The sequence below is a fragment of the Salmo salar genome, chromosome ssa18 (genome assembly GCF_905237065.1).
Source record: "Salmo salar chromosome ssa18, Ssal_v3.1, whole genome shotgun sequence".
Classification (NCBI taxonomy): domain Eukaryota; kingdom Metazoa; phylum Chordata; class Actinopteri; order Salmoniformes; family Salmonidae; genus Salmo; species Salmo salar.
In genome coordinates this window covers 23,716,001-23,740,507 of record NC_059459.1, presented here as the reverse complement: position 1 = coordinate 23,740,507, position 24,507 = coordinate 23,716,001, and the positions used below count along the sequence as shown (strand labels likewise).

Below are 24,507 nucleotides of genomic sequence, written 5' to 3'. Positions count from 1 at the left end.
CCTCGAAACCTTAATGACTTGGAGAAGATCTGCAAAGAGGAGTGGGACAAAATCCTTCCTGAGATGTGTGCAAACCTGGTTGCCAACTACAAGAAACGTCTGACCTCTGTGATTGCCAACAAGGGTTTTGTCACCAAGTACTAAGTCATGTTTTGCAGAGGGGTCAAATACTTGTTTCCCTCATTAAAATGCAAATCATTTTATAACATTTTTTGACATGCGTTTTTCTGGAATTTGTTGTTGTTATTCTGTCTCTCACTGTTCAAATAAACCTACCATTAAAATGATAGACTGATCATTTCTTTGTCAGTGGGAAAACGTACAAAATCAGCAGGGGATCAAATACTTTTTCCCCTCATTGTAATTGGCTTCTCAATTGATCTCTTGTACCACAAGGCGGAGGGAGAAAAGAAAAAGAATTTGCACTCGCACCATAATATTTCACTAGCCGTCTGTTAGAGCCATGCAAGATGATGACAAAAATCCCTAAATATATTCACTGTCTTTTGTATCATTTGAACATTATTTAGACTCTAGACCTATATTTGATCATTTGACCATGTGCTTTTTAAACCCTGGTTCTACCACCCACTCTTGGTGTCCTTGGTCCCCAGAAAAGGCCTCTATTTGTGGGCAGAGTCAGCCAGTCGTGGCCTGACCCTGTGTCCCGACCGAGACTGGAAATGGGCTGTGTTGAGGGCAGACTCTAGGCCTATATTTGATCATTTGACCTTGTGCGTTTAAAACCCTGGTTCTTCCACCCACTCTTGGCGTCCTTGGTCCCCAGATATAGGCCTATCTTTGTGGGCAGAGTCAGCCAGTCGGAGCCTGGCACTGTGTCCCGACCGGGGCTGGAAATGGGCTGTGTTGAGGGCAGATCGATGATAATCACAGAGCAGACACTCCTCCACAGTCAGCTCCCTCTGGGAGGGATCAGAGACATTCATGCTTAGAGAAAAATGCATTCTGTCTCTCCAGCTACCTCCTTATCTACTACTCCCAGGTGTTTGTGTTGCACAACACTCAGGATGTCTCACACAATGGCATCCAATGTTTCAGCATTTATTTGGTTAGTCTTTGTTTCTATTTTACATATGAAGAGATTGCTTTTCAATTTGATTCTGTGATCCTAGTTCTTCCTAGCATTTGACAGCTTTAAAAGTCCATCCCTATTAATAGATGTTTCTTTTTGTATATATTTGTACCACCTTATTCGCTGGTCCTTGATAGTCATGTTGAATAGAGAGCTGGGTCCATTTTGCTTTACATCTATCACGCCCTGCTCTTCACCAGACTGACTCAATTGATTGGACAGTTTTATGCTATATCATTACCTGGTTTTGAGTTTGTCTCAGACACAAACTTCTGCATCACTGTATGGACAAAAGCTGCCTTTTGTGGACGACAAATCATGTTTTCTCTTGGATACAATTGAGCATGGAATGGACAGCGTCTTTGTAGCGGAGTAATGTGATCCAGCATGGAAATTGTAAAATTTCTAGAATATGTGTCACATGAGAGTACTGTGATAGGTGGAGAAAGAGAAAAGCAGTGGGTTTTGTCGACCAGCAGATAACACTGATCCACAGAACTACACTGTGCTCCTCTGTGCTGTAGTGTAGAGTCCCTGGCCAACGCTCAGATTAGAACTTTTAAACTTCTCATTCTGTTTTAATGAGTACCAATCTGGTTTTAGCACTTTTTCAGCGGCTACGCTTGTCTATATTGTTTAGACCATAAAAATCACTGTGTTTCCTTATTTATTGACCTGTCGAAGGCTTTTCATACGGTTGACCACTTCTTACTTGTTCATAGATTGTCTGAAATAGGCCAAGATCAGGCATCTTGCAATTGGTTCTAGTGCTATCTAACGGACAGGGCACAATGGGTGCTTACTGATGGTATCATATCTAGTTTCCTCAATATTACAAAAGGTGTGCCGTAGGGGTCGATTATGGGACCTGTTCTCTTCACTATTTATATAAATAATATCTGTTCAAAGCTGTAACATTCATCTCTACGTGGATGATAGTTATTTACTCATGTGCCTCCTCAGTATAGAGCCCATTCATGACCTTCAGCATGGTTTTGACTTACTGATCTTAAACTAGTGCTAAATGCTAATAAAACCAAGTTTTTTGTTGTTCTCTAGGTCTTTTAATATTAACCCTGAGGACCTGCGTATTTGCACATTGAAGGGGTCCCAAATTGAGCAAGTTCCCAATTATAAGTACTTGGATATTTGGATTGAGGATAAGCTCTCTTTTAAAACACACATTGAAAAACTGACAAAAAAAGTTGAGAATTAAGATTGTTTTATATAAATAAATTCTGCCTCACTTTGGAAAGTAGAAGGAAGATGGTTCAAGCAACACTTCTCTCAGTACTTGATTATGGTGACAATCTTCATGCATGCGACAGCCTCTGCTTTAAAACGTTTAGATTCACTCAGCACTGTTTTTTTATCACTGGGGACAATTTTCATACACATCACTGCATTTTGTATAGATCTGTTGGCTGGAAGTCTCTGACTACCAGAAGGGCCCAGCATTTATTTACTTTTTGTATATAAAGCAGTTCTTCAGAGACTCCCCCACTATCTCAGCTCACGTATTAACTGGAGATCCAGACATTTTCAGTCCAGCTCTCTGGACTGGCTGCTTCTGGAGGTCATGCGGGTCTACACTGACCTGGGGGGAAAATGCTTTTCGTTTTTATGCCCCCAGTTCATTGAATAGCCTTCAGGCCACCTTGAAATCAGACTCGCCGGTCTCCATTGAACAGTTTAGAGTTCAAGGGAGGTGATATGTGAGAGTTGTTTGTTTTGATGAATCTTGTTATATTTTCTGTATTGATATTATTTATTGTATGCTCATGTTCACAGGGCTCCTTTGCAAATGAGACCCTGGTCTCAATGGTGACCCACCCTGTATCAATAAAAGTTCAATAAAATAAAAAAGGATTTACAGTTAGGGAAAGGTTGATTATGGCTTCAAGGTGGGAATGGTATTACCATTGTTGTGTATAAAGTATTCTTCCTTATGTCATATATCAGTGGAATGAGCCTGTGGTCACTGCAGTGTTTGAGTCCTTACTATGCACACGCGCACACACACATTCTCACAGTACAATGACCAGCGCAGCTGAACAAATTCAGACAGAGCCCCAGTCCAAGCCTCATCAGTTGTGTGGGAACAGCATCTGCCAGAGACGGAGAAAGCAAAGCACTCGGGCTAATTCATGTTTGATGCTGAATTATTCAATACCAGCACTTTCAACAGATGCTACAGAGCCTCTGGTCAACAGTCAGCGCTTATTGTTTGATGGTGTTGTATTTAAGAAGTGCAAAAACAGTCACATAGATGTGAGAAATGACTGTACAGAATCCTTTCTACAAAGTAAAGACTGCTACTGAGTATTTACATTTAATATGGAAGGGTATAGGTTCAACTTTTTATTTTATTTTCATTACAGTAGTTCAAAACAAAGTGCCTGTGTAGACTGTTTCTCTGGTCTCCATAGGCTTGATGGATGTTTGGTTCCTTTGGCTGTACAATGACCAGAATGTATCTTTTGTCTTTGAGTTCAAATGCCCTCTGAGCTCACTGGTCTGTGTTAGGAATCAATCAATGATAGCAAGGGCAAGTATAGAGCTTGAAAAGAGGCAGAGGAACATGAAGGAAAAGACTTGGCAAGAGAAAGGATAGAGAGGGGAGAAACAGATGAAATACAGAGAGGGGAGATGGATAAAGGAAGAGAACCAGGTTGATACAAGGAGAAGGTGAGTATTCAGTATTGGACGCCCATCCATATCTGAGGACATTGGTAAATGACATGGAAATCGGCCACTAGGGGCAGCAGTGAGTGCTGTTACCTTCAAGTAGGTTTCAGATTTGCTAGGGTGTTGGTGTTGGTGTTGTTGGTGGTGGCGGATGGGCAGAAGCATTTGTCTCTGATTCCAAAGGTTGCAAGTTCAAATCCAGCAATATAGTTTTCTTTACAAATATTTTCGTTTTAAGCCGATCCCAAACCTTAATCCTTACCTTAACCATTTGGAGTTAATGCCTAACCTTAATATTAGGGAGTTAATGCCTAAACTTAATCCTAACCTTAAACATTTGGAGTTTATGCCTAAACTTAATCTTAAACACTCTTGAAATTTGACGTTTGGAACAACTTTGAAATTTGAGAAACATGGATGAACGTCTAAGTCTGATGTAAGACTGTGAGAGCTAGTTGGAAAAAGCACATAGCCAGAAGTAACATTTACAGTAAACCACTCACTATTCCAGCATATAGGCCTAGATGGTGCATCAATTCAGAATGACAATCACAGATGCTATTTTTGGTTCAGAGTGTGTTGTTTTGGGTGCTGTGATGTAGCTGTTCATAGAGGGGAATCCAGTGTGATTAATATGTGAACCCTGGGCTCATTTATTTACATTCTGTCCTGTACTCTTACATTGTATTTTCTGTTCCTCCCTCTGGTTATCTCTCCCTTAGACCATGAGTCTTGTGCGCTCTTAAAGGGGCACACACTCTTTTAACATGAACATCACAGTTGTTAGACTGTATTGTGATTGCTACAGCTCTCCCATCATCAATGTACAGTAGCCTATATTGAGTGACACCCTGCTGTGAGAGAAACAACAGTATGCTTGGACAACAGTCACTACTACTGTAAGTATGGATGTCGTTCATACAGTGAGATATGAGTCAAGGCGTTAGTGCGGACTCTGTCCGTGTCAGCTGTCAGCCATCTTGAGAGTGTGAAGGCTCTTGACAAGCAAATGGCTGGGCCAGTAGCAAGGGTTGCATTGAAGATGCTTTAATCACCTAGGTCCTTCTCAATTAAAACACTAACCAGGTTTCCAATGGTAGAAAAAACACTATAGCCCTCGTGCTGCCAGGAGTTTCTTTTTGATCATTACTGTTGGCCTACTTTGTTGATTACATTAATTTCAATATGGATCCTATTCTTTCAGGGCAAGAATGAAATAATGGCCTAAGATGTAAGATATGAAGGCTGAACTGAATGACGGGGGTAATGATCCTAGTGCTCCATGAGTGCCAATGAAACTAGTAACGTTGTTAGCCAGAAGGCGGCCATTTTGAGCACTATGTGTCTGGGGGCTGCAAATGGCTGATTGTATGCGAGGGTGCTGCTGTGTGTATTTCCTATAGGAGACATTTGAAGGTGAGCTGTGATAGGGGTGGGGTAGAAAACAAGACGTGACCTGACAGTTTGAGTGTCTGTTTTTCTGACAGTGGCATTATGGTACCTATCTTGATTTAGCAATGATTGTTAAAATGTATGATTTATTGTCATTTCGTTTCTGAATGATTTTGATAGATTTGGTGAGCAGACCCATGTAGGCATATTAAGTACAAAAAAAACCCCTGATGTCAAACGATAGGCTTCATGTGCTTCAGCTGTACCATTGCATGCTTGGCTGGCTGTTATTAACATGTGAGGTAGTGTTTCATTATAGGTCATTAGTCTTCCCTCTCCGCTGCGACCTTGACGGTGTAACATGCTATAGCAGACAGAGCAGGCAGTATGGAAGCACATACGCACACACACACGTACAGAGGCATCATGCCCATAGGGGGCACCGGAGCATGTGCCCCCTCAGATTTGTCCTTTGTGTGTGTGTGTGTGTGTGTGTGTGTGTGTGTGTGTGTGTGTGTGTGTGAATTCAGTGCATTCAGAAAGTATTCAGACCCCTTGACTTTTTCCACATTTTGTTACGTTACAGCCTTATTGTAAAATGTATTAAATAAAACATTTTCCTCATCAATCTACACACAATACCCCATGATGACAAAGTGAAAACAGGTTTTCAAATGTTTTGCAAATGTATAGCAATTTGTTTTTAAATACCTTATTTACATAAGTATTCAGACCCTTTGCTATGAGACTCGAAATTGATCTTAGGTGCATCCTGTTTTCATTGATCATCCTTGAGATGTTTCAGAAATTGCAGCCCAAATAGAGTTCAAGTAACAGACACATCTCACCATCAACATTTCAGAGGAGACTGTGTGAATCAGGTCTTCATGGTCGAATTGCTGCAAAGAAACCACTACTAAAGGACACCAATAATAATAAGAGACTTGCTTGGGCCAAGAAACACGAGCAATGGACATTAGACTGGTGGAAATCTGTCCTTTGGTCTGATGAATCCAAATTTGCAATTTTTGGTTCCAAACGCAGTGTCTTTGTGGGACGCAGAGTAGGTGAACGGATGATCTCCGCATGTTTGGTTCCCACCGTGAAGCATGAGGTGGTGTGGGGGCGCTTTGCTGGTGACACTGTCCGTGATTTATTTAGAATTTAAGGCACCCTTAACCAGCATTGATACCACAGAATTCTGCAGCTATACGCCATCCCATCTGGTTTGCGCTTAGTGGGACTATCATTTATTTTTCAACAGGATAATGACCTAAAACACACATCCCGGCTGTGTAAGGGCTATTTGACCAAGAAGGAGAGTGATGGAATGCTGCATCAAATGACCTGGTCTCCACAATCACCCAATCTCAACCCAATTGAGATGGTTTGGGATGAGTTGGACCACAGAGTGAAGGAAAAGCAGCCAACAAGTGCTCAGCATATGTGGGAACTCCTTCAAGACTGTTGGAAAAGCATTCCAGGTGAAGCTGGTTGAGAGAATGCCAAGAGTGTGCAACGCTGTCATGAAGGCAAAGGGTGGCTACTTTGAAGAATCTCAAATATAAAATATATACACTTTTTTTGGTTACTACATGATTCCATATGTGTTATTTCATAGTTTTGATGTCTTCACTATTATTCTACAATGTAGAAAATAGTAAAAATAAATAAAAACCCTTGAATGAGTAGGTGTGTCCAAACTTTTGACTGGTAGTGTGCATACAGTATTTTTGACATAGAATTAAGCATAATGATTATGACTCTAGATTGCAGGAAAAAGCTGTTTGAGGCGTTTGTAAAATGCAAAATTCACACTTTGTGCTCCCTCAGATTTTTGGGTGCATGATGCCCCTGCGTACGTACACACACACACACACACACACACACACACACACACACACACACACACACACACACACACACACACACACACACACACACACACACACACACACGGCTCAGCCTTGGTGACCAGTCAGTTCCCTGGGATTGATGAACTCTCTCAGGGTCATGTTGGGGCAATCTCTGCTCAAAGAGAGAGGGTGTAGCCTGTTGAGGATGTTACTCAGTCTCATAGACATACTGCAGGCAGTGATGGGGATCCTAATAAATACTGTATGCATACTGTATACCCCTACTCTGGCTGAAGAATGGTACTTTCCACTCCTGTCTTATGCCATGCTAGAGACAAGCGAGTGACTGACGTCATCTAGTTAGTACCATTATTAGGCATAGGCTAGTCAGCAGCATGTGAGCCTCCGCTTTACTGTGGATCAGGTCCGCTTTGCATTGTCTGTCTGCAAAACAACAGCCAAACAAAACATTCAGGAGAGACTATATTCCTGTATCTCTGTATCGATTTGATCTCAAGTATCCTGAGCTAAACTTGGCACATTTGCAGAAACATTAAACACAAGGTGTACACAGATTGGGCAGACGGATGAAGCCAGCAGAGAGAGCATTAAGAATGTGAGACAGGAAGATTCATCCTGACCAGGGCTGTTTCCATTGAAGCTGGTGGGCTGTTACTGTCTGACTGTGGAAGTGCTGTTCAACTCATTGGGTTTCTCTAACTAGACAGAATAGATTGTCGTTTTGGTGCATCCTCTTCAACATATCAGAGTGAAGCTTAGTTGCTTCTTGACCTGTCGACCCCTTGACCTGTCGACCCCAGGAATTGTCTGTGTAGCTATGATGAGACATCACTGTTACCTCAATGGAGATTGACTGTAGCTGTCGAGTTTTTATTTCATTTTTTATTTTATCTTTATTTAACTAGGCAAGTCAGTTAAGAACAAATACTTATTTTACAATGACGGCCTACCCCAGCCAAACCCGGAGGACACTGAGCCAATTGTGCTCCGCCCTATGGGACTCCCAATCACGGCCAGTTGTGATACAGCCCAGGATCACACCAGGGCCTATAGTGACACCTCTAGCACTGAGATGCAATGCCTTAGACAGCTGTGCCACTCAGGAGCAACCAACCAATCAAGGTCTTCTCATATACAGTATGTAAGACCTTTGTTCAAATCATGCTCAAAATAGCATAGGAATGGATCAAAATAGATATCTCATGATATGCATATTTGTTATTAGGACAATGCTGATGAAATCCCTTAAAATATTTTGTTGGTCATTTCTTTTTCTGCTCTTTTGCACACCAGTATTTCTACTTGCACATCCTCATCTGCACATCTATCACTCCAGTGTTAATTGCTAAATTGTAATTATTTCGCCACTATGGCCTATTTATTGCCTTACCTCCTTACTTCATTTGCACACACTGTATACAGATTTTCTATTGTGTTATTGACTGTATTTTTGTTTATCCAGTGTGTAACTCTGTGTTGTTGCTTTTGTCGCACTGCTTTGCTTTATCTTGGCCAGGTCGCAGTTGTAAATGAGAACTTGTTCTCAACTGCCCTACCTGGTTAAGGACAGACGTTCTGCAAGCGGAACGCCTCACCAATATCCAATGGTAGAGCGTGGCGCGAAATACAAATACCTCAGAAATGCTATAACTTCAATTTCTCAAACATATGACTATTTTACACCATTTTAAAGACAAGACTCTCGTTAATCTAACCACATTGTCCGATTTCAAAAAGGCTTTACAGCGAAAGCAAAACATTAGATTATGTCAGGAGAGTACCTTGCCAAAAATAATCACACAGCCATTTTCAAAGCAAGCATATATGTTACAAAAACCAAAACCACAGCTAAATGCAGCACTAACCTTTGATGATCTTCATCAGATGACACTCCTAGGACATTATGTTATACAATACATGCATGTTTTGTTCAATCAAGTTCATATTTATATCAAAAAACAGCTTTTTACATTAGCATGTGATGTTCAGAACTAGCATACCCACCGCAAACTTCCGGTGAATTTACTAAATTACTCATGATAAACGTTCACAAAATACATAACAATTATTTTAAGAATTATAGATACAGAACTCCTTTATGCAATCGCGGTGTCAGATTTTAAAATAGCTTTTCGGCGAAAGCACATTTTGCAATATTCTGAGTACATAGCCAGGCCATCACGGCTAGCTATTTTGACACCCACCAAGTTTGGGACAACCTAAACTCAGAATTACTTTTAGAAAAATGTGATTACCTTTGCTGTTCTTTGTCAGAATGCACTCGCAGGACTTCTACTTCAACAACAAATGCTGTTTTGGTTCCAAATAATCCATAGTTATATTCAAATAGCTCCGTTTTGTTTCTGCGTTCAGGTCACTATCCGAAGCATTTCGTGACAAAAAAAATCAAATTATTCCATTACCGTACTTAGAAGCATGTCAAACGCTGTTTAAAATCCATTTTTATGCTATTTTTCTCATAAAATAGCGATAATATTCCAACCGGGCGATGTTGTATTCATTCAAAGGCTGAAAGAAAAAAATTGAGAATTCTCATGAACGCGCCTCTCAGTCTCACTGTTCCCAGGCTGACCACTAACAAATTCTCCTGCTGTTCTTCGCCCAGAGACAGCAGACACCCCATTCCACTTTCTGGCGCCTTCTGAGAGCCAATGGAAGCCTTAGAAAATGTCACGTTACAGCACAGATGCTGTATTTTCGATAGAGATGCAACAGAAGGACAACAAATTGTCAGACAGGGCACTTCCTGTATGGAATCTTCTCAGGTTTTGGCCTGCCATATGAGTTCTGTTATACTCACAGACACCATTCAAACAGTTTTAGAAACTTTAGAGTGTTTTCTATCAAAATCTACTAATTATATGCACATTCTAGTTTCTGGGCAGGAGTAGTAACCAGATGAAATCGGGTAAAATTTTTATCCGGCCGTGAAAATACTGCCCCCTATCCCAAACAGGTGAAATAAAGGTGAAATAAAAAAATCATAATTTAAAAAATAAAAACTACATCTACCTTGATTGAAGGCATGATGTTATTACACCTTTGTGCCTTCCCCATCCACAAGATTATTATTTTCTGTAGCTTAGGGGCAAACTGTTACAGACAGCCATTATCATACTTTTGTTGCTTTCTGTCCCAGCCAGCACCCATTTCTGCCCCAGGTTAATAAAAAAGGCTGATAACCTAGCCTATGCATTTATGAGAAATACATTGTCATGTAAAGCAAAGTATATGGAAGGTGTGGAGGATAAGGTCCTTGTGATCAGTTTACAGGAAGGAACAGATAAAGAAGATCAATAAGAGAGGTGAGAGGAGAGGTTAACCACAAGTTAATCATCTGTAATCTGGATGCACAGGAAAAGCAGAGCTCAGGGACAATGCACAGTTGTGTTCACAGTGTACCAATTCTCTCTCTCTCTCTGTCTCTCTCTGTGTGTCTCTCTGTCGGTCCCTCCCTTCCTCCCACTGCCTCTCCCCCCTCTCTCTCTCTCCCTCTCGCTTTCTATCTCACTCCCTCTCCCCCTCTCCCACTCCCTCTCCCCCTCGTTCTCTATCTCGCTCTCTCTCTCTCCCCTCTCCCACTCCCCCTCGCGCTCTCTCACCCACTCCCACTCACTCTCCCCCCTCTCTCTCTCTGTCACTGTCTAACACACTGAGATAGTATGCTAAACACACAGACATGATGTAGTAATTATCTAAGACCAGGCCTAGTTAAGAGCAGTTGAGCCATTTTGCTCTATGAAATGATTAAATATGATGTAATATCATGGTTTAATATTGGATGCTGATTTTGTTAGCCATTTTGAATGTGTCTTTGTGACGGTAGTGTTAGTCAGGGAGACCGAGACAAAGCAGATTAACTGTGGTGGTGTTGTGGTGAGACAGAGGGGGACAGATGGCTCGCGGACCGCTCCCGTCTGCTGCCATATCCCTGCCAAAGTTCAGGGAGAAACACTTACACACACTCCACTTCATTCACTTTCACTGATCCACATAAGCAGATTTCCATATAGTCGCTAACATGTGTAGGGCCCTATAAAATCTATGTTGTGGACGGAATCACGGAATCCAACAACATCAAAGAAAAAATTTGAAATTACTAGGAAATTAACTAAATGTATTGAACGTAATAGAAAATGCATTCATTTGCCCAAGTTAATAATAAGACATGAACAAAATGCATCAGTGATTTGTATTTTTCTCCATCTTTCTCAAACTCTGCCATCACATGAGCGCTACAGAAACATCGCTAACCCAACAACAGTCTCTAGCTGGTGCACACTTGAGTTAAAGGTTAACTACACACACAAATCTAAATGTCAAAAGTTGTCTCCTGATGTGGTTTAAACATTGTGTACTTAGAATATCTAATGTTGGTTTTTTTCCTTAAAAAAAAGTGTGATTTTGAGAGTGAAAACCTGATATTTTTTTTTTTAAACGGAAACCTTCAAAAACTCACCAGAACTGAATTTTGGAAAAAATGCAACAGATGTTTTAGGGTCCTAGGGTTGCGAAGATTCGTCAGTGTTAAAAGTGAAAGGGTTTTTGGCGGTGGAGTTTCAATGTTCCTTTTCTGCTATTATAAAATGTATTAACCAGTAATTGTACTCAAGGAAAAAGCCTTCAGTCTATACCTAGATTTTTAGACTGTCAAAATCTCAGTCCTGTGCATCTATTTGTCTACTCTATGCCTGCCTTATTTTAGTGGGGCGGCAGGTAGCCTAGTGGTTAGAGTGTTGAACCGGTAAATGAAAGGTTGCTAGATCGAATCCCCGAGCTGACAAGGTAAAAATCTGTCGTTCTACCCCTGAGCAAGGTAGTTAACCCACTGTTCCTAGGCCGTCATTGTAAATAATCATTTGTTCTTATTAACTGACTTGCCTAGTTAAATAAAGGTTACATTTTTAAAAAATGGTGCTGTCTCACAAGGGACTGCTGTTCTGCAACTCCAGACACAGTCCCAGACTTGACATTAAGTCAGAATGCTTCTCATAGTGGCAGTGAGAAGCATATGATGTTCTTTTATGTTGTCAGCATTTTTTTCCACCCCAACTTCATGCTGGTAGATTCAACCAGAGAATAGCCTTCATTTTTCTGTTTTCCAAAAGGACCAATCATCTACAACATCACACAGGCTCAAAACAACACAATGACACATTTCTGCATGGTCATTATAAGCAGAGGTTTGATTTTCGCAGGCTCTCAAAGTTTTTCGAAGTTCCTTTCATCCTTGTTTCCAAACGGAATTCAAACAGAGAAAAATGTCATGCTCTGATGTGGCGCCATAGACAGCTGTTATGCTTGATGTTAGATGATTGACTGTAATGTATAATTCAGCACGTCCATTTAGCGAGAAGTGATACTCTTACTAGGCTCTCCCAGTTTGATTTTCTCCATTAAAACCAGCCAGAGAGGAGCTTTCTCGTTGGCTAAGGTCTCAAAGGACAAGTGATTAGCACCAGACAGACACTCTCCAATAGAAGATAATGGGAGAATGTTGCACAATTAGACTGAAAGCCTTTAGACTCTACTCTAGTCTGTATGTAATTAAGTTAGTTCTCTTAATGAGTCTAATGTACAACACTAGAGAGAGTTAAGGCTGTACTCTACGTCAACTCCAAGAGGTTAAACGGTCTGTTGTTTGACAGAGACAAGAGAGAGCGAGACAGAGAGATACTGTCATCCTGTAGATCAGGTATTCCCAAACTGGGGTACGCGCAATGCCGTCGGGGGTACACCAAATAAAAATGTGATTCACATTTAAAAAAATAAAATAATCTTAATGTCAAAAATAAAAACACAATGTCAAATACAGGTAGCCTAGTCAAATAATTAACATCCAATCACATTAACCATTACTCTCTCGCGGGAATTTCACTAACGGTCTGTATGTAGCCAAACATAGCTGCTGCTCATTCCGTTTGCTCGAAAATTGATAAATGGTTAAAAAAAGTAAGGCCCACGTCCATAGAGACACATACCAGCTCTACTGGTAGTACTGCTACTACCAGGAGTACTACACCTGTACCTGTCGACGACACAAGTTGTTCTGCTTCCACGAGCACATCCAATGCTAGCATCAGTAATTCTACATTTGTTGTTAGCCCAGCTAGCATGGACACGGACAGTTGTGAATCTGATGCAGCTGAAGACCTACTGCCCTCTTACCCGGGAAAGGACCGAACAACAGACAGGGACGTTGGACCATCGAAGAGCCGCAAATATGATGAGAACTACATTGATTTGGGGTTCACTTATATTGGGAGGAGTGCCTTTCCTCAGCCACAGTGTGTTATAAGTGCAAAAGTACTACCTCACAACTCGATGAAACCTTCACTCTTGCACAGACTTTTAGAAACAAAACATGCCAATTGAAAAATAAGCCACGTAAGTTTTTGAGCGAGAATTAAGACAACTTTCGAGTAGTAAGACATGTATAAAAGCAACATATACCATTAATAAGAAGGGGCTAGAAGCGTCTTATATGGTGAGCTACTGAGTGGCTAGGACAGGCAACCCCATACTATTGTGGAGGACTTAATTCTTCCTGCTGCCGTGGATATGGCTAGGACAATGCTGGGAGAAAAGGGCCAAAAAAACTATACAGACAATTCCTTCATCAAACAACACTGTTTCACGACGCATCAGTGACATGGCAGGAGATGTTTTGAAACAATTACTGCTTCGCATACAAGCCAGTGAATTCTATGTGTTACAGCTGGATGAGTCAACAGACGTGGCGGGCCTGGCACAGCTTCTGGTATATGTCTGTTAAGTTTATGCGGGGTTAACTAAGACATCCTCTTCTGCAAACCACTGGAAACCAGGACAACAGGAGAGGATATTTTTAAAGTACTGGACAGCTTTGTGACATCAAATGGACTTTGGTGGTCAAGATGTGTTGTTATCTGTACTGATGGTGCAAAAGCCATGACAGGGAGACATAGTGAAGTGGTAACGCGCGTACAAGCAGTTGCTCCTGACGCCATTTGGGTACAGTGCAGCATCCGCCGAGAGGCTCCTGCTGCCAAAGGAATGCCTGACTGCTTGAAAGATGTTTTGTACACTACAGTGAAAATGGTTAACTTTGTTAAAGCAAGGCCCCTGAACTCTGATGTATTTTCTGCACTATGCAATGATATGGACAGCGAACACGTAACACTTTTACAACATACAGAAGTGCGCTGGTTATGAAGGGGCAAAGTATTGACTGTTTTTTTTTAATTGAGAGACAAGCTTAAAGTTTTCTTACTGACCATAATTTTCACTTGTCTGACTGCTTGCATGATGACGAGTTTCTCACAAAACTGGCCTATCTGGGCGATGTTTTTTCTCGCCTGGATGATCTGAATCTAGGATTGCAGGTACTCTCCGCAACTATATTCAATGTGCAGGACAAAATTGAGGCTATGATTATGAAGTTGGAGCTCTTCTCTGTCTGCATTAACAAGGACAACACACAGGTCTTTCCATCATCGTATGATTTTTTTGGTTTAACTGAACCTATGCTTACGCACAATGTGAAATGTGATATAGCGAAGCGCCTGAGTGAGTTGGGTGCGCAATTACGCAGGTACTTTCCCGAAACAGATGACACAAACAACTGGATTCGTTATCCCTTTCATGCCCTGCCTCCAGTCTACTTGCCGATATCTGAACAAGAGAACCTTATCGAAATTCCAACAAGCGGTTTGGTGAAAATTGAATTTAATCAGAAGCCACTGCCAGATTTCTGGATTGGGCTACGCTCAGAGTATCCTGCCTTGGCAAATTGCGCTGTTAAGACACTGATGCCCTTTGTAAGCACGTACCTATGTGAGAGTGGATTCTCACCCCTCACTAGCATGACAACTAAATACAGGCACAGACTGTGTGTGGAAAATAATTTAAGACTGAGACTCTCTCCAATAGAACCCAACATTACAGAGTTATGTGCATCCTTTCAAGCACACCCTTCTCATTAACCTGTAGTGAGTTACTCACAATTTTTGATTAACAAATAAAGTTTCATATGTAAGATGGCTAAATAAAAACCTAATTATTGATTATTATTATTATTACATTATTATTTGTGCCCTGGTCCTATAAGAGCTCATTGTCACTTCCCACAAGCCGGGTTGTGACAAAAACTCACAGTCATTCTTAGGTTTAATAAATGTATCGTATAGTGTTTGAGAGTGCGCTGACCCTGGTGCTAGAGGGGGTACGCAGCTGGAGGTTGAATGTTTGAAGGGGTACAGGACTATAAAGATTTTGGGAACCACTGATGTAGAGAGTTTTGTCGCTAAGATTGGAGAGCCTGTTGATGCAGTTAGCAGGCAGACCCAGAGACGGACACAGACCCTGGAGTCAACACATGTTTTTGCACCTTGACTCACACAAATGAATTTGACCGTCATACAGTATCACATGTAGTGTGTTGAATACTTACAGGAATTATGGTCAAACTTGCACTCAGACTCAATCTGCTGCCACATGTTGCTGGGTAATAAAGCCAGAGAGACAGATGTGGCATCCTGTGGAGGTTAGCTACTGTACTGGAGCTGGGATGATTATCGACACCTCCCTTATCGCAGGCATTTTGCTGATATCGTTCATTACAATAAGAAGTAGCCTAAACTAGAGAAATGTGAAGTTTGAAATTAAATACATTTGCTAATATGGGTGATTATTAATGGGACAATTGATGGCTACAACTATCAAACTAGTAAAACCTGGTGAACGTTGTTATTAACTTAACGTTCTATTTATCGTTATCCATCAATTCGCGATATGGATTTTTTTTGTGTGTATTTTATTTTGAGCTCTTTTTCTCCCCAGATACGTGGTATCCAATTGGTAGTTACAGTCTTGTCCCATCGCTGCAACTTCCGTATGGTCTCGGGAGAGGCGAAGGTCAAGAGCCATTCGTCCTCCGAAACACAACCCTGCCAATCCGCACTGCTTCTTGACACACTGCTTGCTTAACCCTGAAGCCAGCCACACCAATGTGTCGGATGAAACACTGTACAACTAGTGACTGTGTCAGCGTGCATGCGCCCGGCCTGCCACAGGAGTCGCTAGAGCGCGATGGGACAAGGATATCCCGGGCCGGCCAAACCCTCCCCTAACCCAGACGACGCTGGGCCAATTGTGCAATGCTTCATGGGTCTCCCAGTCGTGGCCGGCTGCGACACAGCCCGGGATCGAACCCGGGTCTGTAGTAACGCCTCAAGCACTGCGATGCAGTGCCTTAGACCGCTGCGCCACTTGGGAAGCCATGCGATATGGATTTTTGTCCATATCATCCAGCTCTATACTCTACTGTATTTTATTGCACCTGGTCCATTTATTCTATCCTGACCTCTTCCTCCCCACAACATACTGACAGACCTTCAACATCACCCTCCACCACGTCACCCTCCACCACAAACTAATCAGCCTGAAGTTATCATATGAATACTACTGAGGAAGGACTACTATTGCTGTACTCTAACTCTGTTTTAGGAGTGAGGAAAACACTGTGTCAGTGAGTGTTTTAGAGTTTAATGACCTTATCAACTCCACTGAGTCTCAGCTGTGTTGAAGAATGAGTCAATAAACAACGAATGTCCCTGACAGATTGTTGTGCGTGTGCGTTTGTGTGCATGTGTGTGTGTTTGGGAGGTGGCCTCTTGTCTCCACCCCCTATCTTCCATAACCTCCCACTGTCGTCATCCTGGCTGTGCCCCATCGGAGAGGCAGCCGTCTAGGACAGAGAGTGTCAAGAGGGTTCCGGATAGAGACAGCAAAGAGTGGATCCAGGTGTGCCATCTGTGCAGATAGGGCCGGGGTGGGTTGGGGGGCGTAGTTAGGGCATCATCTGGAGTTGGGCACATCACTGATACACCACTGCACTTCAATTCGGGACAGCCAATCAGCTGGGGGATGAGTAGCAGGGTATCTCTAGGCTTGTAGCATATTTGAATGGCAAACTCATCTGCTGTGTTCTTGTCATGGCAAACATATATGGCAACGAGTGGAAAAAGACTTTGCAAATGCACACATACAGATCTGAGACCAGGCTAGGTTATATCTGTGATCTTGGTTGAAGTTGCCCGTAGGCACAGATCTATAGGATCTAGATACACTTAATGACATAATGCTAAAGTGACCTTAGATCACTGTCTAGGGGCATCTTCTTCCAACTCCTGTCTCTGCTGCCCAGAGCTAGAGGGATATATGTGAGGAGGTAACTATCAATCGCACCTGCTGAACATTAGGAACATTCGAATTTTAGGATGGCCACTGTGTTCGAAAGAATAGACAGTGAATTTTTTTTTAAATACATTTTTCCAAACCTTATTATATTTTTTTGTAAAAAGAAATTCCCCCTTTTTCGTGATATCCAATTGTGATCCAATTACAATCTTGTCTCATCGCTGCAACTACCCAACGGGCTTGGGAGAGGCAAAAGTTGAGTCATGCGTCCTCAGAAACATGTCCCGCCAAACCACGCTTCTTAACACCCGCTCACTTAACCCGGAAGCCAGCCGCACCAATGTGCCGGAGGAAACACTGTTCAACTGACGACCGAAGTCAGCCTGCAGGTGCACGGCCCACCACAAGGAGTCGCTAGAGAGCGATAAGCCAAGTAAAGCCCCCCCCCCGGCCAAACCCTCCCGTAACGACGCTAGGCCAATTGTGCGCCAACCTATTGGACACCTGGTCACGGCCGGTTGTGACACAGCCAGGGGTCAAACCCGGGTCTGTAGTGATGCCTCTAGCACAGTGCCTTAGGCTGCTGCGCCACTCGGGAGGCAGTGAAAAGCTTTTGATCAGAAGTAAACCACAGTGCTCCATCTAAGCCCTGCTACTGTCTGGCTCTGCTGTGAAGTTATACAGGCATGATAATGGATCTGGGAGTGAGTAGATGAGTGCACCTGGAAGACGGTATTCTTGCTGTAGAACACGTAGCGTTGATAGATATTACAGTCCCCCACTGTAGTGCTGTTTTGGTATAGCACAATACAGCAATCCCCTCAATGGCTCAATTGACTTTTGATTCATAATCATTCTGCCATTAGGAAGTACAGTAAAATGCATGGGTCAAGGTTTATGTACCAACAGGCCACACCAGTTACCAGACTGAAAACAAAGTCATATGTTGTGTGCAGTCCTGTCCTGTCCTGTTTCAGCATGACAATGCCCCCGTGCACGAAGCAAGGTCCATAGAGAAATGGTTTGTTGAGATCGGTGTGGAAGAGCATGACTGGCCTGCACAAAGCACTGACTTCAACCCCATCGAACACCTTTGGTTTGAATTGGAACGCCGACTGTGAGCCAGGCCTAATTGCCCAACATCAGTGCCCTACCTCTCTAATGCTCTTGTGGCTGAATGGAAGCAAGTCCCCGCAGCAATGTTCCAGCATCTAGTGGAAAGCCGGTGTAGAGAGCCAATGGGGGAAAGGCTGTGAAGGGAGAGGATGTGTGATTCTCTGAGGTGTGTCATGGGAAAAGCAGTCGGCCGCTGCAGCTGTGTGATAGCAGAAGGACTCTTTTTCACTGTCTCCTCTCGCTCTCTCCCACACGTGCTCGAACAGACACATACGCACAAACACATGTTCAATTGCTCCCTTACGCTCCGTACTCACCCAAGGTTGGGTGTAATTATTGTCCCTGGTTAGGAGTAATTTCCTTTTATGTAGTGCACCAAGCCTTCATGGTTTTACAATGTTATCGTCACAGTTATGTGTGGACCTCCTTTAAAAAGGTAGTGTTACAGAAAGCCTGTTTGCCCCTTAGGGAGTATCATCCATGGCACCATCAAGCCTAGTAGGAGCAGTGAACAGCAGCTTTGTTACTTCCGCATGGTACCTGGCTGACTGGGAGAGGATGATGCATTTCCATTGGCAGGTTGTTATGTTAATGACGGCATTGTCATGGATCCTCCACTAGAGTCCGGTGTTCCTCCGCTCAGCACACACACTGCCCTGCAGGTCACTGCAAGGAATGTGATGATGTCACTGGATACCTGCCATACCGTACCACTATACATTCTAGGCTAAATCTTCTCTTCCTTTCTCTCCGGCTCCTGATAAGAGTCCAAAAATGCAGACCATCCATTCTCAGTTCTCACTCTTTCCTTCTCTCTCTCTCTCTCTCTCTGTGTGTGTGTGTAAAGCTACATAGTGAGTTCTGTGTGTAAAGCTACATAGTGAGTTCTGTGTGTAAAGCTACATAGTGAGTTCTGTGTGTAAAGCTACATAGTGAGTTCTGTGTGTAAAGCTACATAGTGAGTGATGTGTGAAGTGTTGAAATAATATGACACCCATGTCAGCAGATTTCCCCTCTACTCACACTCAGCCTGGATGTGTAGTGACAGTAGAACAGATCCTCCTGACTTCACGTTTTCTCCTGATACAGAATATTATTTTGCTTCTCTATCATTTGCTCTCTGTTGTTTTGCTAGAAGGAATTGAATTTGTTGTTATCTAATAGTTTTTTGTTAGATTTCCACACTATTTTCCTTCCATCTATAGCATTTCTTAATATTATTCAGTTCCTTTGGCTTTGATGCCTCATGATTGAACTTAGCTCTGTTCAAGTAGTGTGATTTTGCTTTGATCTGATAGGGGTGTCAGTGGACTGACTGTGAATGCTTTAAGAGACTTTGGGTTGAGGTCAGTGATAAAGTAGTCTTCAGTTCTACTGCCAAGAGATGAGCTATAGGTGTACCTACAATAGGAGTCCCCTCGAAGCCTACCATTGACTATGTACGTACCCAGCGTCCGACAGAGCTGCAGGAGTTGTGACCCGTTTTTGTTGGCTATGTTGTCATAGTTGTGTCTAGGGGGGCATATGGAGGAGGGAATGCTGTCACCTCCAGACAGGTGTTTGTTCCCCTGTGTGCTGAGGGTGTCGGGTTCTTGTCCAGTTCTGGCATTTAGGTCACCACAGACTAGTACATGTCCCTGGGCCTGGAAATTGTTGATCTCCCCCACTAGGAGGGAGAAGCTGTCATCATTAAAGTATGGGGATTCTATTGGTGGGGATATAGGTAGCACACATGAGGACATTTTTCTCTGTTGAGATCATTTCCTTATTAATTTCTAGCCAGATGTAAAATGTTCCTGTTTTGACTAATTTAATAGAGTGGGTTAGGTCTACTCTATACCAAATTAGCATACCCCCTGAGTCTCTTCCCTCTTTCACACCTGGTAGTTTGGTGGATGGGACTACCAGCTCTCTGTAACCTCGAGGGCAACCAGTGGGTCTGTCCATGTTTCTTGTAGGATGACAATATCTGTATTTCTAATTTCTTTGATGAAGTCTGGGTTCCTGCTCTTTAGGCCAAATGCAGATGACCTCACACCTTGTATATTCCAGGATGAGATAGTAAAAGCTTTGTGTTCCATAGTGCCTAGTGTTGTTTTTATGTGGTTTAGGCTCGAACCATCACAGTAGGTGTGAGCAGAGCATGTTGAGCATGCTCTCGCATGCTCTCTGTCTGAGATAGTAAAAGCTTTGTGTTCCATAGTGCCTATTGTTGTTTTTGTGTGGTTTAGGCTCGAACCATCACAGTAGGTGTGAGCAGAGCATGTTGAGCTTCTGATACACACCTCTTAGGTTGCAGGATGGGGCTTGGGCGGGTGTAATAGTGGGGGTTGGGCCTGGGCATATGTCCTGCTGTAATGTTGAGGTCCTTGCCGCAGGGTTGTGGGGCATGGGGTGAGCAGAAGGGACATAGGTCTGATATGGGGGGGCCTATATAGGGTTTGGCCAGGGTTTGCTTGGGGTGTGGCTGGTGATGCTGTGGTCTGGGTGTAGGTCCTCTTGGTGTGGGTTCTCTCGGTGCAGGTCCTTCGGGAGGGCGTCTTTCAGGTCTGGACGGGGTGTCCGTTGCTCTGTTGCTCCTGTGTGAGTTTCTGGGATTACAGTTGTGGGTGACATCCTTCAGGGTCCTGGCAAAAGTTGAGATTGCTGCCTTGTAGAAGTGGACCTGGACGTAAAGGCTGTTCAAGTCCAGGGTGGAGTGGTGGGCCAGGTAGACATCAGGTTTTGAGGCACAGTCTTGCAAAATGCTTGCATTCACCCGCTGTATGGAGGCAGGGAGAAAGTATTTTCATGGTAGCAGGGTGGAGATAACCACTTGTGCGTTGGGGAAAGTAGAAGAAGCTTTTTCAATCACTCCCTTAGGTGCTGTTGCCACCCTTTCCTGCTGGACCCTCAGGTCCTTTGTGCCCATGTGAATGATGATGTGGCTGGGGGACCCTAGTCTGTCCTCTGACAACAGCTCCAGGGACATGCCTAGAGTTTAGGCACCACAGTTTAGACACTTTGTGTTTGTGAAAAAGTTTATCCTCTTGAATGTATTTGCCATTTGAGTCAATGAGGAGCACAATCTCTGGCTTTTGTGTGTCTTCAGTGGATGTGGGGGGATTGTCAGGAGGGCTATCAGGGGAGCTGACAGGAGGGCTGTTAGGAGGGAGGTGGGGTCTGTTGGGTTGGTAGGTCCTGTGTTGTCTGTCCGATTGTGAGTTGTGCTCGGTGTATGAGGTGGGCTGTTCTGGTGGCTTGTCTGGGGGAGTGTCCTGCTCTCTGTCACACCACAGCTTTCTGACCTCTTCCTTCAGTGCCATGTGTGTCTCTAAGTTCTCTCACCTCAGACCGTAGACCAGCCAGTTGTCCATCTCCACCTTCTGCCCTCCGGGTCTTGTTGGGGGGTTGTTGTTGTGCTGGTCTGTTTTGTGGGTTTGTTCTGTCTGGATTGTGTGGACTAGCTCTCTGAGCTCCTCCATGTCTCTCTCCAGCTCTGTGAATGTATCCCTCTCAATGATGGAGGAGCAGTGCAGGTGTGGGACCTGGGTGTGTTCAGTGCTGGGTGAGTGACCATCTTCGTCTGCAGGACAGTTTGAAGAGGTGTGATCAGAGTGACTCAGGATGGGGGACTTGTCACAGAGCGAGAGCTTTTCCTGCTGAGCTCTCTTTTTGACCCTGTAAAAGTCCTGCTGGAACTGCATGAGGATTCCCTGCACCATTACTGTACCAGACTTGTACACGTTGAGGAAATTGAAACATCCTCTGTCAATGTCTAGTGTTCTGAGTTTCCTCTCTCTTGACATAGGGGTAGTGTGCTCTTATAGCACTGAGCCATGCCAGGGGATGGTCTGTGGCTCCCTCTCCTCTCCACCCCCATTTCTCTGATGGTTTCATGTCCCAGGTGTATTAGTGTTGTTGTGCCCTTGAGCCAGATCCCTGCATTAAATATATTGGTCCTCTGGGTGGTTCTCTACACAAGTCCTCCCCATGAGTATTCCTCCTGGATGGCTTCTATATTTAAACTATAGATTTTGTGATGTTTTATTTTATAGCCGATATCCTTTTCTATGGTTTGGATTCATGTTTGTTCAGCTGAGGGGTAAAAAGATCCCGAGGAACAAATGCTATAACTGACTGATGTTTTTCACAGATGCTGTGTTCTAGAATTCAGTGATTGACTTTCTCGAAGACCACACTGGTAGAACCTTTATTAAAAGAGGGGCTTTACTGTGAGATTAATATCATGTTGGGTACACTCATAGTTTGGGGTTTTGTTGTCTTCATACTGAGCTGCTACCAAGAGCTCTACAATACCAAGAAAACAGCCTCATCTTCTGAGTCATGGACACTGTTATACAGTGCATGCTGTCTCTCAACTCGTTGTGAAGGCATATTTTCTTTATACATTTTTTTTAAAATCTGGGTTCAGCACACACAAAGGTCACCAGTCAGTTCAAATTCATTTTTTATCACTATTACATGATTTTCTATGTCATTTGATCAGACAGTAGGCTACAGTACATTGAAATCATATGACATGATACTGCATGTTGTCTTCAAGGTTGCTGTGCAGAGTTGATTCACTTGTGTAATGGTTGTTGATTTACAGTGAGTGTGTGTGGGAGATAATGTCTTGAAAGTAGGCTTGACTTTCTCCGCTCTTCCTCCTCCACTGACTCTCTTCCTCCTCCACTCCACTTATTTTCAATGACGGCCTAGGAACAGTGGGTTAACTGCCTTGTCCAGGGGTAGAACGACAGATTTTTACCTTGTCAGCTCGGGGATTCGATCTAGCAACCTTTCAGTTACCGGTTCAACACTCTAACCACTAGGCTACCTGCTGGTTACCGGTTCAACACTCTAACCACTAGGCTAACTGCTGGTTACCGGTAGGCTACCTGCTGGTTACCGGTTCAACACTCTAACCACTAGGCTACCTGCTGGTTACCGGTAGGCTACCTGCTGGTTACCGGTTCAACACTCTAACCACTAGGCTACCTGCTGGTTACCGGTTCAACACTCTAACCACTAGGCTACCTGCTGGTTACCGGTTCAACACTCTAACCACTAGGCTACCTGCTGGTTACCGGTTCAACACTCTAACCACTAGGCTAACTGCTGGTTACCGGTTCAACACTCTAACCACTAGGCTACCTGCTGGTTACCGGTTCAACACTCTAACCACTAGGCTACCTGCTGGTTACCGGTTCAACACTCTAACCACTAGGCTACCTGCTGGTTACCGGTTCAACACTCTAACCACTAGGCTACCTGCTGGTTACCGGTTCAACACTCTAACCACTAGGCTACCTGCTGGTTACCGGTTCAACACTCTAACCACTAGGCTACCTGCTGGTTACCGGTTCAACACTCTAACCACTAGGCTACCTGCTGGTTACCGGTTCAACACTCTAACCACTAGGCTACCTGCCGCCCACCTGTGATCTACAAGTTAAGTGTTCCAGCTGACTGTTCCATGGCACACCACAGTCTGTTACTTACTCCGCTGTGTGCTTTTTAAGCAGACATTGTACTTACCCAGAATGCATGGGAGGCCATTCTTCTAGAGCTGTGACAGCCAATGACAGCCCAGCTGAAGGATTGGACGTGTTGGGGGGACGTGTCTTGTTGGCAGAACAAAGACTTGCTGGCCTATAGATAAGTGCCTCTAGTCTCATGTTGATGAACTGCGTTTGTCAGAGGTGGTCCAACAAAATCACATTGGAGAGAAGATCAAGCAGTATTCCATCAGTCTGATGCTCGCCAATGTTTTCCATGGCTCTGATGGTATCCGCTGAGCAGAATGAAGCATTTATGATCAGAAACATGGCTTTCAAAAGGGGTACATTTCCCTTAGCTCTCGTTAGTGCATCTTGGAGCTGTGCACTTACACATTGCAATACAGTATTGATGCCTAACAAAGAAAATAATCCACAAACTATAAAAAAAAAGAATGTTCAAAGCTGAAACAAAACCAAGAATCATTGTTTGTAGCATCAATATGGAAACATCAGTGTATATTTTACATTTTAGTCATTTAGCAGACTAAAATTTAGCAGACTAAGCTCTTATCCAGAGCGACTTACAGTAGTGAATGCATACATTTCATTTCATGCATTTTTTTTTGTACTGGCCCCCCGTGGGAATCGAACCCAC

At 43.3% G+C, this 24,507-nt stretch overlaps 1 protein-coding gene across 45 annotated transcripts in view; it reads left to right on the top strand.

Moving 5' to 3' along the window:
* The window catches only part of LOC106577144 (ankyrin-3), a 165,666-nt gene that overhangs the window by 59,706 nt on the left and 81,453 nt on the right, over positions 1-24,507 (top strand). The gene's annotated exons all lie outside the window — the stretch shown is intronic.